This window comes from Ambystoma mexicanum, chromosome 5p (assembly GCF_040938575.1).
Source record: "Ambystoma mexicanum isolate Mex_15411 chromosome 5p, UKY_AmexF1_1, whole genome shotgun sequence".
Classification (NCBI taxonomy): domain Eukaryota; kingdom Metazoa; phylum Chordata; class Amphibia; order Caudata; family Ambystomatidae; genus Ambystoma; species Ambystoma mexicanum.
In genome coordinates this window covers 981343263-981360956 of record NC_090930.1, presented here as the reverse complement: position 1 = coordinate 981360956, position 17694 = coordinate 981343263, and the positions used below count along the sequence as shown (strand labels likewise).

At 45.6% G+C, this 17694-nt stretch overlaps 1 protein-coding gene across 4 annotated transcripts in view; it reads left to right on the top strand.

Annotated features, from left to right (window-relative positions):
- Positions 1–17694, top strand: part of RPP40 (ribonuclease P/MRP subunit p40) — an 872477-nt gene that overhangs the window by 654240 nt on the left and 200543 nt on the right. Inside the window, exon 8 of one of the 4 annotated variants that reach the window (XR_011274228.1) lies at positions 15798–15930. The exons of the other annotated variants lie outside the window; for them this stretch is intronic. The gene's annotated coding sequence lies outside the window, so the exon portion shown is untranslated. The remainder of the gene's footprint in view (positions 1–15797; positions 15931–17694) is intronic. 4 annotated transcript variants of the gene reach the window in all.

The window sequence follows — 17694 nt, the reverse complement described above, 5'->3', positions numbered from 1 at the left end:
CACGTATTCCTCATCTTTGATATTCGTTGAATGCCCTGCGGCTTTAAATACATTGGCAAGACCACCCGCCCGGTACATACATGCATAACTTAACACCGATCCCGCTTTAGATGTAAGTCAATTACTTCTCTGCTGGTCAGTCACTATATGGAAAAGGGTCACTCCGCTGAGGACATATCGTGGCACATAATAGATGTGGTAAAAGAGGCAACCAATCCACATGCAGCCTTGGCAAACAAGGAAGCTCGCTGTATTTTTCGTTTAGATACCATCGATCAAGGCCTGAATGAAGCACTGCCGATTTGGTATTCTCCCTCCCTCTGAAGTCTTATTTGACTTCATCATGCATCTGGTATCGGCTTCAGCACCTTCCTGTACTGTACACTGGGGATTGCACATAGAATGCAGGATCACGTTTTACCCTTCTTTTTATTTTATTTTACTTTAGTTTTTTCCTCCAAGCCTTCACTTAACTAGAACTATTCAAGCCATACAGACTGTTCAGTGCAAGCATGTATCTTACTAGGACGGCCAATTCAGCCTCCTTTCATCTGGCTTTATCTCGCAGTTTTAATTGCCTCATAAATAGCAAATATATCTGTCAGTCTTTTTTTCAGGCACTTTCCTACATTTACCAGCAGGCATTCTGTTTTAGTCCCCTCTCTACCTCTATTATGGGACTCAGACAGCACCTAGTCTATACTCCTCTTTCTGTTTCCTTCTGTTTCCTTACTGGAGGGCTTCTGTTGTCTATTGCCAGATCCTGCCACTCACGCTTACTTTCCTACATGTACCAGCAGGCCCTCTGCTTCAGGCCCCTTTCTCTCTTTGCTACAGGACACAGACAGCCTCCAGGCCATAGTCCTCTTTCTTTGTTTACAGGCATGCTTCTGCTGTATACAGCCAGATCCTGCCTTACCTGTTTATGCTTTCCCATACAGCTGACTTGCACACGGGACTGTTTGCCTGTAGAGAATGTATTTCTCATAACAGCGCACCCGCATACAGGTGAGTGCAGCCTTTGCCCAATTGTATCCAGAATTTGTCTTTTTTGTGCCGTCCAGTATTCTTGACTCAGCGCGCGGGGCGGACTGGAATGCATGAGTGCGTCGAGCAGACCTGAGTGTGTAGGGCAGACGGGGACGCATGGAATGAATAAAAGTGCATAGAACGGACTGGAGCGCATAGAATTGCGTGACGTACATAGAGTGGTCTGAATGCAGGGAACGTTTGAAAGAGCATATAACCCATCATATCACACCCCACGCTTACTCTCTTCTTTACACCATCACTCAACTAGAACACAGAGATACTATGACACCATTCGGTATAACTGTTCTCATACCAACATCTCCCGCTCACTCCCCATCATTCTAAATAAACACTGCTGGTTACACACCCCCCAGCCAGGCGTTCTCCTCAGGCCTAACGCAGCCACATTCGGTCTGGATAAAACCTGCCAGAACGAACACATACTCCTGATCTCTCAACCACCACACCTACCGCTAAGAAGCAGCTATTACACGAATACCGCACCAGCTGCACACATAACCGGTGCGCACACGCGCCTTTGACTCTCTCTACTCCCTCTACTGACCTGAACTTTGGTTCCCGAGGGGGTTCAACCTACCATCGCCTTCAGACCATACCAATGGTATGTAAGGTGCTATATAAATGCAAAATAACATAACATAACCTAACTTTGACTCCGACTAGCACATTCCTCAAACTTAATAGTAACCTGCTTCTAGCGGATCTTTCCATCCGCAAGTGCATTATGGTCTGCTGCCACCAATTTACTGACCTTATATAAGAAACCTGTTTCAAGCGTGGCTTTCCTTTTGGTGTTGAGGTCCTGTGCCTTATGTTTCCTTTCAGCACGGGATGATATTTCTGCCATGCGTTTTGGCTACATGTAGGTAAGAAGCTTTTCATCTTGCATTTCTGCTTAAAGGTTCTTTTCCTTAATGACAATTGAGGGTCATTTTCTGTTTCTTTTTTCTTCTGGGGCTCTAGCTGCTTAAATACCCTTTGCTACAAATTAAACACTCAAGTTTTTGGTGTTATTTGTCTCAACTGAATCATTCTTCCTGTGAGCTAACATACCATTGGCATACCACAGTTTGCCTAAGAGCACGATACTCTATTCAGGTAAGCAGTGCTGAATTGCGCTGTTCCTTTTCGCTGCACCTTGTGCAGGATTCCACTGATTTCAGGCTGGGTGGCTTCTCTACACTTTTGTTCATGTTTTCTTATGTACTAAACCCCTTGCATTTTCCATTCATCTTGATGCAAAGGGTTATTATTATTTTCTTGAATTTGATGTTCTGCACTCCCCTAGTGACCACATTGGGTGATGGGTCCTAAAACATTTTGGGTCTGTCCTGGGTCCACTCTCTCTGGTTCTGATAACCTCGCTTCACTGATTTTAATAAGCTGTAGCACTACTACAAACTATGACACCTGTATACTTTTCCAGACATCCATTTATTGTCATACTTCCTCTAGGGCTGAACAGAGAAACCCTCTACCTTATGAAGGTGGTACACCCCTTTAATTCCACCGAAACGCCCATTGTGCCAAACTTCCGCTTGGGTACTGTGTTGTACCATCAGAACAATAGAGGTTGGCTATCCACGCTTTCTTTCAATTCAGGCAAGTGGAGGGCGTAGGCTCCTCTACATCAGCCTTAAACTGGTATCTTCTAACGAGGACTTTTTTGAATGATGTATTTATGTTTATAATGATGTATTGATGACCACAATAAGTTGCAATTGTTTTTTCTTGCGTCAATATGCACATGATGATGGCTTAACTTCACTGATTAGCCAGGGACAGTCAGCCAATTCAGCTGTATTTTCTGTTTGCTTGGGACTGATATTGTTTCAAATTACATTGGATGTGCTTTTCCATTTCATGTTGAAACTGTTTTCGTACTTACTCTTTGTGTTTCCTCACAACAATATTTTCTCTGTTGCTAGGTATTCCCTATATGATTATGTTCAAATGTTCATTTAGATTTTTTCACAATCACTGTTTAATTGCTGAAATAATAGCAAAGTTTCTCTATTTTATTAAGCTTTTGTATTAGTTTTTGATTTATCTGCGCTATATTAAGCCGGAATGTCCATATCATGAATCTCAGACAATTTTCTTTTGGAATAAAAAAATTATTTGTTGTGCACTCTATTTACTTTTTCTTTTCTTTTTTTTGATTTTGGCATCATTGAGACCCTGAATACCCAGAGGGCTTATGTTACAATATATATACAGGCACCATAGATCTGTAAAAACATGTGATTAAATCACCACTTAAGGCAACATCTAAATAGCATAAGTTGTACTTACAAAGTTAACTAATTTCGTGCACGGGAACACCTTTTTGTGTACACAGGGCGGCTTCGAAGTCATCTTCGAAGAGGGATGAAAAGTCTCGGTCGAGGAGTCGGTCGAGACAATCTTCGTCGAAAAAGACGAAGAAGAGACGCCATAGGTCTTCCTCTTCGTCTGATTCCTCTACTGAGGTTATCAGGTGCCCAACCAAAAATGATTCCCCTAGAAAATGGGATGCTTTCAAGAATGAAATGTTGCGAATATTCGAGAATGCGGCCTCAACCCCCTCGAAGGAAAAACGCAAAGGCCATGCCCCGGTCGCTCCTTCGGTTGATTTAGGGAGGTCAAAGACTACCATGGCAAAGCCGAGTGTCAAACCGGCGAGTCGCTCTCCGTCTGACGAGAAATCATCCAGGGTATCGTCCCGAGAACATAGTCATTCCCCGATACCTCCGAAAAAGAGCAAATCGTTGACTGAGTCAAGCCTGTCGACGCATAAGTCGAAGGCAACGCCGAGTAAGTCGGTGCTATTTCCGAAACCTTAGTCGACATCGTTGTCGAAGGTTTTATCGACGCCATTGTTGAAGAAGCCATTGACGAAAACCAGTGTCGGCACCTTCGACGGTCACTTTGACCATTTCGAAGCCTCTGCCTAGTCCGGAGAAGGTTTTTAAACCTATGCCGAAAAAAACACTTTTTCAAGTCTATGGCGTCAATTTAGGAGGAAGAGCAAGCCTCTGAAGAGGTCCCCCCACCCCCTTTGGTTTGCCTTATGGCACGCAAAATGCTCCTAAGGAGCTTATTAATCAGGATTCCAAGATAGCTGATCTTTACGATTGCCTCCAGTCAGCTAGTGGTGTAGACACTTCGCCGGAGCTGGAATTCAGAAAACCTGATCCAGCTGAACATGCAGATTCTACATACAGGTCCCTCATGAATAGAGTCATTGAGTACATGGGTTGGAGCAGGAATTCTCCCGCCTGTGAGCAAGACGATATGACGAATATCCTGAATCAAGGCCCTCAGAAGGACTCAGTATTACCTTTTCATGCAGCCCTTCAGAGGAAGGTTATGGCAAACTGGGAAACTCCAGAATCTGGACCTGCTGTAAGCAGGAACTTTGCCAGAAAATATAGGCCCTCTAGTATCGATCTGGACTATTTGACCAAGCACCCTACACCTGAAGCTTGGTGGTTCAGGCAGCCACATCGGCAGTCTGCTTACCCCTCTATTCCACCGGATAGATACAAGTGGGTTGATGCCTGGGCTCATAAGATTTTCACATCGGGCAGTATGGCCTTGAAGTCTGCTAATGTTACTTGTACGCTTTAAAGAATTACTTTCACCCTGTGGGACTGTGTTAGCATGGCGGCTGAGCCCATTCCGGAAGGTGATGAAAGAGACGGCTTCCTGGCTATTGTGAAGGATGGAAAGGAGGCAATGGGGGAGTGTCTCCAGTCAGGACTGGACACTGCTGAGAGTATCAGCAGGTCCATGGCTTCTAGCACCGTACTACGTAGGTTTGCGTGGTTGAGAAAATCGTGCTTTGCACCGGATGTGCAGGCCAGACTACTCAATATGCCCTTTGATGGCTTGAGGTTGTTCGGCAGCAAGGCAGATGAGTCTGGAGAAGCTGCAGACCTCCAAGGCGGCGGCTAAATCACTTAGCGCCTCCATACGTCAACCTCAGCAACAACCCTACCCAGGCTCATCTTCCTGGAGGTGTCGTCCTTTTCGTTTCTATTCCTCATTTGGAAAGGGAAGAGGACAGGCTGGACAAAGGGGATAGAAAAGATTTCTTGTGGTGGACGAGGAAGGGCTGCTAAATTAGCGACAGCAGCAGCATTTTTACCCTCAGCCACTGCTGCAGCCGCCTCTAAGCTACTCTGAGGCCTTGACCCACAAGACCCTGGTGGGAGGTAGAATCTCTAGGAATAGGACGAAAAAGTTACCGACCCCACCAAAAGACATAAAAAACACACCACGAAAAGTTCTAACTACCAAAAGTTCTAACTTTTTGTGGTATGTGTTTAGGTGTTTTGATGGGGTCGGTGTGACTTTTTTTTTTTTTTTAAAGGCTGAAGGGGGGTGGGGGTTGTTGCCCGCAACACCCCGCTCACTGCAGTGGCGGAAAAATCACTTAGATCCAAATCTCTAAGCATCTGAACGAATGGCAGGGCATTACTTCAGATGCTTGGCACTGGAAACAGTAGCCCAAGGTTACTGCCTTCCTTTTCAAAAAAGGCCTCAAGATCATCCACTGGGGGCCAACTCTGTCAAAATTCCAGATCCGCTCCTTGTGCAGGACATTTTTTAACCCTGCTAGAGAAAGGTGCAATAGAACATGTACCTGTAGCAGAGAGGAACAAGGGTTGGTATTCCCCCTACTTTCTCATTCCCAAGATAGACGGAGGATTGAGACCCATCTTGAAATTCCTCAGGAAGAACAAGTTCAAGATGGTAACGCTTTCTCAGATCCTTCAGGCTCTCCAACTCGAAGACTGGTTGGTATTATTGGACCTTCAGGATGCTTACTTTCATGTGCCAATCCATCTCAAGCACAGCAAGTCCCTGAGGTTTCTCGAAATCACCTGCTACTCCCTACACAGACTGGGCTTCTCCCTCAATTACAAGAAGTCCCATATGATAGCATTCCAAAGACTCCAATTTATCAGAGCAGTCCTGGATACTTCCTCTGGGAAAGCCTCGCCTCCCGAGGTGAGAGCTCAACACGTTCTGCAGATGGTAACAAAATTCCAAAATGCACAACATCTGCCGGCCTTCGATTTTCTGAGGTTGCTCGACCTCATGGCATCCTGCATTTTTCTGGTGCCAGAAGTCCGATTGAGAATGAGATCCCTTCAATGGACCCTCAGTAAACTCAGTGGTCCCAATTTTCAGATAATATGTCAGATCTGCTGCAAGTTTCGAGCTCAGTTGCTCAGGACCTTCTGTGGTGCGTGTTAGGGAGAATTCTCTTATAAGGCTAATTTCCCAAACCTAGTGAGTCCCCCAGCAGCTTTGCTGGATTTATTTTTTTTTTTCTCCTGCTAAGAGTGAGATTCTTTTCCTCCCACTCTTAGGTCTGAGTTGAGTGTCTTTGACTCTGTGTGTGCTTATGGGCAATGGGGTTTTCTGTCTACTCCATAGGGTATCATCTATTTTTTATGTGTGTGTTACATAGCACCCTCAGTGCAGTAACGCAGGGGTGTCACAGTGACCCCCAAACATAGACTCCATACCCTGGGACTGACTACTGTCTCCCAGGGCATGTAAAGTCACCATTGACTTTACTAGTCCTAAATTGTGAACAGAACCAGTACAAACCATCATTTTGTGGAAGTACTGGAAGGGGTTAATTATATTGCCCCTGGGTCTGTTTTCAAGGGGGCACTGTCCAGTCCCCCCTTGTCGAGTTTCTGGCTGGTGGCAGTGGTTACCACGCGATATATTCGACCAGAATATTCTCTATGGGATTTTCCCATTGATTTTAAACGCACCACTTTTATGGTTCAATGTTAAAGATACCGCTGGTTTATTTATTTAATATTAAATCCCTGGTTGGGTCTTTTTGCCAGAACTCTTTTCTAAAATGGCGTTTGTGTCCGTCTCTATAACTCTGACCAAGGTCGAGCCCTTTGTTCCACTATTTTGGCAGGCTTCTCCACAGAAGCCCTCCAAATGGTGCCACTCTGTGGGTTCCACAGGAGGGGTCGACGGCGGAATTGGCACCCTGGACTGCGTTGCCTCGGCAACCCAAGTCGCACTCTACTCTGATTGGCCCAGTGGTGAGCCGCCCCGGCTCACCACTTAGCATGTGTGATTGACAGCTAGGCTGATGAATGGGGGTTTTTCTGCATAAAAGCAGGGCCTTTGAGACTGGAACTTGAGAAGTCACCACAGGACCTAAGAATCCGAAGAGGGAAGAAGCTGAACCCATCTGCAACGACGACACCACCGGTGAAGCCCTGCTGCAACTACCTCACCACTTTCCCGACGACAAGAGAAGTTCTTCTGCTGGACAAGTCTTCTTCCTCTGAGCTGGTGGGACCAACCAGTTCGCCCTTTTCGCCTTCCAAAGACGTCTCTTGGTCGAATCGCCCGTGCCAAGCACCCCGGCGGCCGGATAGCCAAGCTTCACCACTTTGACCGCGAATAAAAGGAACACTCTTTTTATTGACGAACTCTGCTGCTGGTTTCATGCCTGTGCAGTGCAACGACTCCACGTTTCCTCCTCGACGAGATCCTCTCCTCCCTTGGTCGAAACAACGAACTGCAACCAATGCCAGGAACAACTGCCACCCCTGGAGCTTCCTCTCTGTTTAAGGTACTGTGTCCTTCCTGGCCTCCCTTTCTTCGGTTTGCCCAAGGTGACCCTTAAATCCTTGGCTTGCCAACTGGGTTGGCCCCAGACCTTCTAACTTTACCTTCTTGAATCGCCCCAACCTCTTTTGAACATTCTGCAAAGACTTTTAGTGCATTTTTAAACCGTGTGATCCTGGGCACATTTCGCTTTGCTCCCTTTTAAATGGGCCTGCCTTTGAACTTTGGCTCTACATTGTATACTGCCTTTATTCCCTTGTTGAGAACTCCTAAAAGTGTTGGGACCTGTTTTATTTCTATGCTCTGTCTTTTTCTCTCCCTTTAACTGAACTATTGGAGTGCCATCAGGTTATGCGCTCACATCTGTTTAACAAATCGTGGTGTTTTAATCCAGACTTGTCTAATAGTTATTAAGGGAGGTGTGTATACTTTACCTGGCTGTGTTTTAACTTGCTTTTGATTTAGAGTGCTAGTATATTGCCTAAAGTGTGTTTTAAATAAATAATTATATACTTTTTATACAAAGCTCTGGTCAGTGTTTGTTTGCTCTACTGTGTTTTTAGCCCTATTGTGTGTACTATATATACTGCCCTACTTTTCCTGAGAGAGGTCTGACTACTCAGCCACAGCTACCAGGTAAATCTGGGTGGTGCGGACTGCTACCAATTGGGTTTACTGCTTACTCCTGTAGTCATAATCTTTTTGCAGTGTTCCCCAAGGGAACTGCACAGGATTCTGCCTAACAGTGCGCTTGTAGGGACAATATTCTCAAGGGAGAATCTTTTTGGCAACCATGGCCGGAAATAACGGTAGTGACGGATGCCTCAATGATGGGGTGGGGAGCCCACACTGACACTCAGCGGTCGTTGGTCTCCATCGGAACCCAAACTCAGACTAGCGCTGAAGGCCTTCCTGCCCTTTGTACGGGGAAAGTATGTCCTGATAATGACGGACAACACAGTGGCCATGTACTACCTCAACAAGAGAGGAGGTGTAGGGGGTCACTACCACTGTGCAGAGAGGCAATGCAGCTCTGGGCGATTCAAGAAGGAATCCCTCTGTCGGCAGTTCACCTAGCCAGAGAGTAGAACACCACGTCGGACGCTCTGAGCAGGCAGCGCACAGTCTCCCACAAGTGGGAACTAGCTCAGGAAGTCCTTCAATAGATCTTCACCCTTTGGGAAACCCCTCAAGTGGATCTGTTCGTGACCGAAGTCAATCAGAAGTGCAAACAGTATTGCTCAAGGGAATTTCCTCAGAGAGGAGCTCTAGGGAACGCGTTCGTAGTGGACTGTGAATTTCCATTTCGAATGGATTGTGTCCTCCCAACGTATTCCTCATCTTAGATGTATTCCATCCAGCTTTGCTGCTCTTCGGAAAAATTTTTTGGCAGAGGGCGACGTGCGTCGATGTCGTCGAGTCAATAGTCCCTCGAGGGCCTCCGTGATTACGGAAGTCGGGTTTTGCACCAGACGTACAGAACCGCCTCCTGAACATGCCTTTTGACGGGTCTCACCCACCTTTTGGGCAACAAGGCTGACGAGAGTCTTGAGAGGTTGCAGACCTCCAAAGCAGCGGCCAAATCTTTAGGAGCTGCTATTAGGCAACCTCAGCCTTTTCGTGTGCAAGGACAATCATGGAGGGGACGATCCTATTGTTATTATACCTCATACGGGAAGACGAGAGGAATGGCCAGTCAAAGGGGCCAAAGAAAAGCCACTCGTGGTGGACGAGGAAAACGTGCTAAGCCAGCTCCAGCTGCAGCCTCTTTGCCATCAGCGGCTGCAACATCCGCCACAAAACCACTTTAAGGACTTGCACCACAAAACATCTGTAAGAGGCAGGCTTTCGCAGCATCTGCAAGAATGGCGAGCCATTACTTCAGATGTTTGGGCTCTAAAAATAATAGCCCAAGGCTATTGCCTTCCTTTTCTAAAGCAACCTCAAAGCAATCCACCAGGGAGACACCTGTTGAAGCTTTCAAATCCGCTCCTACAGCAGGAAGTTCTAACCCTGCTGGAGAAAGGTGCCATAGAACCAGTACCCGCAGCAGAGAGGAACAAGGGTTGGTACTCCCCGTATTTTTTTATCCCCAAAAAGGACGGAGGACTGAGACCCATCTTGGACTTAAGAAGCTTGAACAAGTTCCTCAGGAAGGACAAGTTCAAGATGGTTACTCTTTCTCAGATCCTTCAGGCCCTTCAACTCCAGGACTGGTTGGTGTCATTGGACCTCCAGGATGCTTATTTTCATGTGCCGATTCATCTCAAGCACAGGAAATACCTGAGGTTCGTTGTTGGCGACTCACACTATCAGTTTTGAGTCCTGCCATTCGGGTTGACCTCCGCCCCGAGGGTCTTCACCAAGCTAATGGTAGTGGTGGCAGCGCACCTCAGGAGAGGGGGGGATTCATGTCTACCCCTACCTGGACGACTGGCTGATCAGAGCGCGCTCTGCCGAGCAAGCTTTGGATCATCTGAAAGTCACCTGCCACTTCCTCCACAAACTGGGCTTCTCCCTCAAAGAAGTCTCAAATGACACCTTCCCAACAGCTTTAATACATAGGAGGTGTATTAAACACATCCTTGGGAAAGTGCTCGCCTCCCAAGACGAGGGCTCAAGACATTCTTCAGATGGTTTCAAAATACCAAAATGCCCAAAATCTCCAGGCTTACGACTTTCTGCGGTTGCTCGGCCTCATGGCGTCCTGCATTTTTCTGGTGCCAGAGGCACGCTTGAGGATGAGATCCCTTCAATGGGCCCTAAAGACTCAGTGGTCCCAGTTCTCGGGTCAAATGACGGATCTTCTTCAGATTACAAACAAGGTCAGACAAGACCTTCTATGGTGGACCTGTGCAGAGAACATCTTAAAGGGAGAACCCTTTTGGCAACCATGGCTGGAGATCACAGTAGTGATGGACGCCTCACTCCTGGGATGGGGAGCACATGCAAACGATTTGACAATAAACGGTCGCTGGTCTCCATCGGAGTCCAAACTACATATCAACCTTTTGGAACTGAGGGCAATCAGACTAGCGCTGAAGGCCTTCCAGCCATCTGTCAGGGGAAAGAATGTCCTGATAATGACGGACAACACAGTGGCCATGCACTACCTAAACAAAAGAGGAGGTGTGGGGTCACTACCCCTGTGCATAGTGGCAATGCAGCTCTGGTATTGGGCGATTCAAGAGGGAATCTCTTTAACGGCAATTCATCTAGCCGGGGAAGAGAATATGACGGCAGATGCTCTGAGCAGGCAGAGCACGGTGTCCCACGAATGGGAATTGGCTCAGGAAGTTATTCAAGAGATCTTTGCGTTCGTGGTGGATTGGAATTTCCCACTATTGTACGCGTTCCCTCCCATTCCTGTTATTCCTCAGGTCATCAGGAGGCTGAGACGCTTCGGGAACCGCATGATCCTAATTGCTCCGGATTGGGCCAGGAGAACGTGGTATCCGGACCTTCTAGATATGTCCATCTGTCCTCCAGTATGTCTTCCTCAGAGAGAGAACCTTCTCTCTCAAATGGAAGGTCAGGTTCTCCACCCAACGGTCAGAACACTCAACCTTCATGCTTGGTATCTGAAAGGCTGAGATACAGTGATTGGAACCTTCCAGATGATGTTATGGAGGTGTTGCTTTCGGCAAGAAGGCCGGCAACAAAGTCTCTGTACCGTTGCCGTTGGAAAAAGTTTTGCAATTGGTGCAGGGAAAAGAATGTCGATCCTTTTCTATGTTCTATTCCGGAAGTACTATCGTTCCTTCTGACCCTAGCACATAGAGGTCTGAATATCGGAACAATAAAAGGTTACCTTGCGGCGCTTTCCATCTTCAAGCGCTCATCGGAAGAATGCTTCTACTTCAAAATTCCTTTGATAACACAATTCATAAAAGGTCTCACTAATGTGTTTCCTCCTCACCCATTTCAAGTACCGATTTGGGATCTAAATTTGGTATTAACATTCTTAATGTGTGCCCCTTTTGAGCCTATGCACACGTGTCCATTAAGATAATTAACATGGAAAACAGCATTTTTAGTTGCTCTAACATCAGCAAGAAGAGTGAGCGAATTGCAGACACTATCTTCTGGGCCACCCTATGCTGTGTTCCATAAGGACAGAGTTGTGTTGAGGGTTAAACCATCATTTTTACCAAAGGTAATATCTGATTTTCATTTAAATCAGAAAATTGTTTTACCCTCATTCTATCCTCCACCTCATCCTTCTAAGGAGGAAGAAAGACTACACAGACTGGACCCAAAAAGAGCTTTAAGCTTTTACATCTCTAGGCTTTCTAGACTTGGAGTGGACAACCAGTTGTTTATAGGCTACACTGGAAGAAAGCTGGGTCAATCAGTAACAAAACAAACAATTTCGCGCTGGATCGTGCTTTGCATTTCAGAATGCTACAGACTAGCACAAAAAGACCCACCTGAAGGGTTAAGAGCTCATTCCACCAGAGGCATCGCCTCTTCTACAGCCCTTCAAAGAGGTGTCCCTATAAGGTCCATTTGCGAAGCAGCAACTTGGTCTTCGCTTCACACCTTCTCAAATTTCTGGATTTGGACCTGGATGCTTCCCAGTCTAGGGAGCTAACTTTTGGAAAAGCAGTGCTTTACTCTGCCATCTAAGGGCATTTAAAAAAAATAATAATCTGACCCCTCCTCCAGAGGAGCTATGCAAAAATACTGCTTTGGGAACCTATCTAAAATGAGGAATACGTTGGAGGACACAATCCATTCGAAGAACAAGTTACTTCTTACCTGGTAACGTTCTTTCGATTGGATGTTCCTCCAACATATTCCTCATCGCCCTCCCAGCCTACCCCTCTGTAGATTTTTTCTGGGTTATTGCCATCTCAAATCTCGCAAGGCTGATACCTGTATGCCAGCACAATATACACAATAAAAGATCACAGACACAAAAGAGGGGAGAAACAGAACTGAGGCCAACGGGCGCCACACGTGCTACTTATAACACCCGATGACGTCACCCTCGACGGAGGCCCTCGAGGGACTATCGACTCGACGACATCGATGCACGGCGCCCTCTGGCGAAAAAATTTCCGAAGAGCAGCAAAGCTGAATGGAATACGTTGGAGGAACATCCAATCGAAAGAACGTTACCAGGTAAGAAGTAACTTGTTCTTCTGTGCGCGTTTCCTCCAGTCCCCATCATTCCTCGCCTGATCAGGAATTTGAGAAAGTTCGGGAAATCCATTATCCTATTTGCTCCGGATTGGGCCAGGAGGATGTGGTACCCGGACCTTCTGGGCATGTCCATCTGCCCTCCAATACCCTTCCACAAAGAGAGGATCTTCTCTCGCAAGAGGAAGGTTGGGTTCTCCATCCAGAGGTCAAGACACTCAGCCTTCATGCATGGTTTCTGAGAGGTGGAGATATATGAATTGGGAGCTTGCGGACGACGTACTAGAGATCTTGCTTTCGGCCAGAAGGCCAGCAACCAAATCCTTGTACTGGTGTCCTTGGAATAAGTTCAGTAATTGGTGCAATGATAAGTATGTGGATCCTTTCCTATGTGTTTGGAATGATAAAAGGATACCTGGCTGCGCTTTCCTTTTTTAAGCGCTCCTCTGTAGAGGTCTCATATTTCAAGATACACTTGATTGTGCAATTTTTAAAGGGTCTCACTAACGTCTACCCTCCAGTCCTCTAAGGCTCCGTACATTAAAAACAGTCCTACTAGTGGCTTTAACATCAGCCCGCAGGGTGAGGGAATTACAGGCTCTCTCTTGTAAGCCTCCTTACACCGTTTTCCATAAGGATAAGGTCAACTCAGCGTCAAACCATCATTCCTGCTTAAGGTAGTCTCTGACTTCCATTTGTCGCAGAAGATAACACTACTGACCTTTTATCCTCGCCCTCATGCAGGTAAGGAGGAAGAAAGGCTTCTTAGGCTAGACCCAAAAAGGGCTCTAATCTTTTATATTTCAAGACTTGCTAAATTTCGACAAGATGATCAACTCTTCATTGGGTATACCGGGCATAAATTGGGCCTGGCAGTAACCAAACAGACTATATCCAGATGAATAATTTTAGCAGTTGGTGAATGTTACAGACTGGCGAGTAAAGAACCACCAGATAGGCTAAGAGCTCATTCTGCTAGGGGCATGACAACTTCTGCGGCTCTGCAAAGGGGTGTCCCGGTAAAAGATATCTGTGCAGCGGCCACCTGGTCGTCTATGCATACATTCATAAAGCATTACTGTTTAGACTCAACCTTGTCTCGAGGAGATTTTCTGCAAAGGCCGTTCTTCATTCGGTCCATGACTAAATGAATTGCTACTCCCTCCTCCAAAAATGGAAACGCTGCTTTGGGAGTCTATCAAAGATGAGGAATATGTGGGAGGACACAATCCATTTGAAGAACAAGTTACTTACACCTGGTAAAGTTCTTTCGAGTGGAAGTTCCTCCCACGCATTCCTCATCACCCCTCCCAGCCATACAATTTACATGTTTTGCACTCCCAGCTTTCTGAGAGCTTTTCGTGGTACGCCTGGTCAATCCCTCGATAGATGGGAACGAAAAAAACAGAACTGAAGTCAACGGGCACGGCTCAAGCTATTTGTACTACTGGGGACGTATACACCCGAGGGCAGCCCTCGAGGGTCATCGACGCCACGACATCGAGCACAGCGCCCTCTGGTGTGGGAAGTTTTTTTTCCGAAGCAGCAAAGCTGAATATACGAATATCAAAGATGAGGAATACGTGGGAGGAACATCCAGTCGAAAGAACGTTACCAGGGGTAAGTAACTTGTTCTTCTTTGAGAATCCATTAGCAATTAATAACCAGCATAGCTTGGCTCCTAACTTTCTGACCCAATGCGCTCTAGACTGTGTGATCCTGAGCATGTGACAACACGTGTATATCGTCCACAGTTTAAATTGGTATTCTGTGAAGTCGACCAAAATGTGAGTGCCTTTGTCAGCCACAGTGATTTGCAAGTGGAGGTCATCCAATACGTACATATGCTGTGTGCACAAATGTGTACCTTGAGGTATAATGCGGTATATTTTCAGTTCTGTGGACCCTGATTGTGGTGCCAGTAGTGGCGGATTTCGCAGAATTCTGGGCTTTTTGAATTCAGGGTTTGCTGCTGACCTTATTTTGATCTGCTTTAGAAAGCAAAGTGGTGAAGGAAACATAATGTGCATTAGCTCATTATGCCATGCACTCCTGGAACCAGAGGTATCATCACTTGCCTGTGGAAGCTCCCTGGGATTCAGGGCTTGAGAGTAGGCATGTTTCATCTTGTGTCTCGCTTGAATCAGGCTTTGTGACTGGAGGCTCAGCTGTTTCCTTTGCTGGTGTGTTGGTCTCACAGGAGACATCTGGACATAATCGTCGCTTTTGTGGTGCAGGTAGCTGCTCTCCTGACACACCACTCTGTGTGCACCTCGGACCAGTAACTGACTGCATGATAGCTGTCCAATTCTCTTCTTTTATGAAGTTATCTAGAGATTGTATCACCTCTTTTATTGAATTCGTACAGGCCTCTCTGATCCCCAAGCCTCTAATGCCTTTTTCAGGGCTCGCCCTGCGAAAGCTGGACCATTATCATCATGGAGCGTTTGAGTTGCTGTCAAGGCTACTACAACCTAGGGTGCCTGTATGACTGATTTGCAGTCTGCTCTCGTTTGTGAAATCATCTAGGTGAACCTAGTATAAGAATCCACTATTACTAGAATATATATTGTACTTATTTATTGCTGGCCTATATGATCCAGATATTGAATCTCAAAAGGCGAGGTTGCCTTTCTTAAAGGAGCCCCTTTAGGTGTTTTGCTGTGGTCCACAGTTGTCTTCAGACATGTGTCACCGTTCGCCATGTATACTTCAACCTGTTGCCTTAATCCTGGCCACCAATACCAGTCAAGGAGTAGCTGTGCAGTTGCAGTAACGCCAAAATGGGTAGATGCAAGTCCAGCATGTGTGGCTGCAATTAGATTTTCCCTGTCTGCTCTATTGGGGATAAATGGTTGAATAGGATCCCCTTTTGTCATAGGAATTATGACTACTGCTGTATTATTCTCAATGTTATAAATGTAATTACTTGGGGAAACCTTTCGGCCTAGGTATAATACCTAAACAAGCTTCTTTTATTTCCTCATCCATTCCAGTTGCTGAGCGAGTTATGGCTGATATCGTTTTTCTCACTGTGTGCTTTCTGGCATATTTATCTGCCAATGGATTGCCAATGCTATGAATGTGCCCTTTAGTATGTGCTCGTGTATGCATCACCCATAGCAAAGGGTAAGTCTGTTTAAGGTCCCAAACTTGTTTCAAGAGTTGCCTGGAAGCAAAAGTTGTTTATGTATAATGTCTCTGAATTAATTTTGAATCTACCAATGCAAATCAGTGTTTTTAGCCCTGACAATGCAATCTGAATCTGAGTCTACTAGTGTAGGCTTCCCTGATTCTGCTTGGCGCAATGCAAGCAGCAATCCATGCAATTCAGCAGTCTGGGCAGACATATCTCCCAGATGCTTTGTTGCAATATCAGTGTGTATAAAAACTTCATGTGTAAGATTTCCTACCACTGCTGCACATGCAGCAGCATATTTGGAACGTGTTCCAACAGCTGGTATGGCAGAGCCATCACAGTAAATTATGTGGAAAAAAAACAAACAATGGTATGTCAGGCAGTGAGGTGCCTGGCTCTGTATCCATTGTCCAAGTCAATCCACTCATTCTTTGCAATTCTGTTTTGTAATGATACTTTATATCTGGGCCATGTTGAGATGCTGACCATTGAATCCATCTAGTTTGTAACGTCTTTGCATTGGGCACGTTAGGTTTCATGGCAGCCTCAAGTTGAGCTAGAGGTGTGTTTATGTGTATAGTTCTATTTGCCAAGCAATGGCAGTTCTTTCTGAATGATCATCTGAAATGAAGACAGAATTGTTTCCTCAGGTGTAAATCTTAATTCAGGTGTGGAATATACATGTGACTTATATGCGATTGGTTTAGTCTCCCCTAGATTGCAGACTGTGTATGTGAAAGCGTTCTCTCCCACCAACAGGTTTATTTCTAAGTCTTTTTCTGTATTTCTGTCTTGCAACGGACCAGTTTGAGTCATTAATGAGTACACATGGTGCAGAATGTGAGTGTTTTCTGGCAACCAATGCGCTGCTTTGAACATTTCTTTTATGAAAGCATACAATGGTTTCACTAGCACGGCAAAATTAGACACATAAGATCTGCCAAAATTCAAAAGCCCTAAAATCGCCTGCAATTGTCTAAGTGTGTTAGGTGGCCATATCCTGGCACATTTCTCAAGAAAATCTGCTGACGAGCCTCTGCCCTCATTCGAAAGAGTGAATCCTAAGAAGGTAACCTCATGGTGAGCTATTCTTTAAGTTAATCATGTACGCTTTTGCTGCCAATGTGTGAATGACTACGTCTACTTGTTGCACATGTTCTTTGAGATTCTCATGGGTGGTGTAAATATCATCTACATATTGCCAACAGTTAGGAATGTTTGCGAGCAAACTCTGTATTCTACTTGAGAATGTGCTGGTCAAATTCTTATACCCCTGCATTATTCTAGTGAATTGGAAATGCGTTCCCTTAAAAGTGGATGCAGTGTATTTCTGGCTTTCTACACTAAAAGGTTGTGTGAAATACCCATTGCCTAGACCAAGGTTTGTTTTATATTTGCATCTGTGTAAATTGCCTAGAAGTCCAGAACTGTGTTGGTTTTGGACTGCCTCTGTCTTACAATGTGAATTCAAAATTCTAAAATCCACAATAAAACAATAAGTACCATCAGGTTTTAAAACGAGGAGCACCGGACTGTTATGTGGGTTTGCTTGCTTTATAATGACCCCTTGGTCCATTAGTTGGTCCACTATGGTTTGCATGTGGGCAGTTGCCTGTGGCTTGACTGGATACTGCCTCTTTGGTGGGTGTGGTTTTAGTACTGGAATCACATGCCTCAATCTCTTTGGGTTGTTCAACTTCCAGCTGAATGGTTACAAAATACACTCATTATTTGCTAATGTCTGCCAAGTGGGT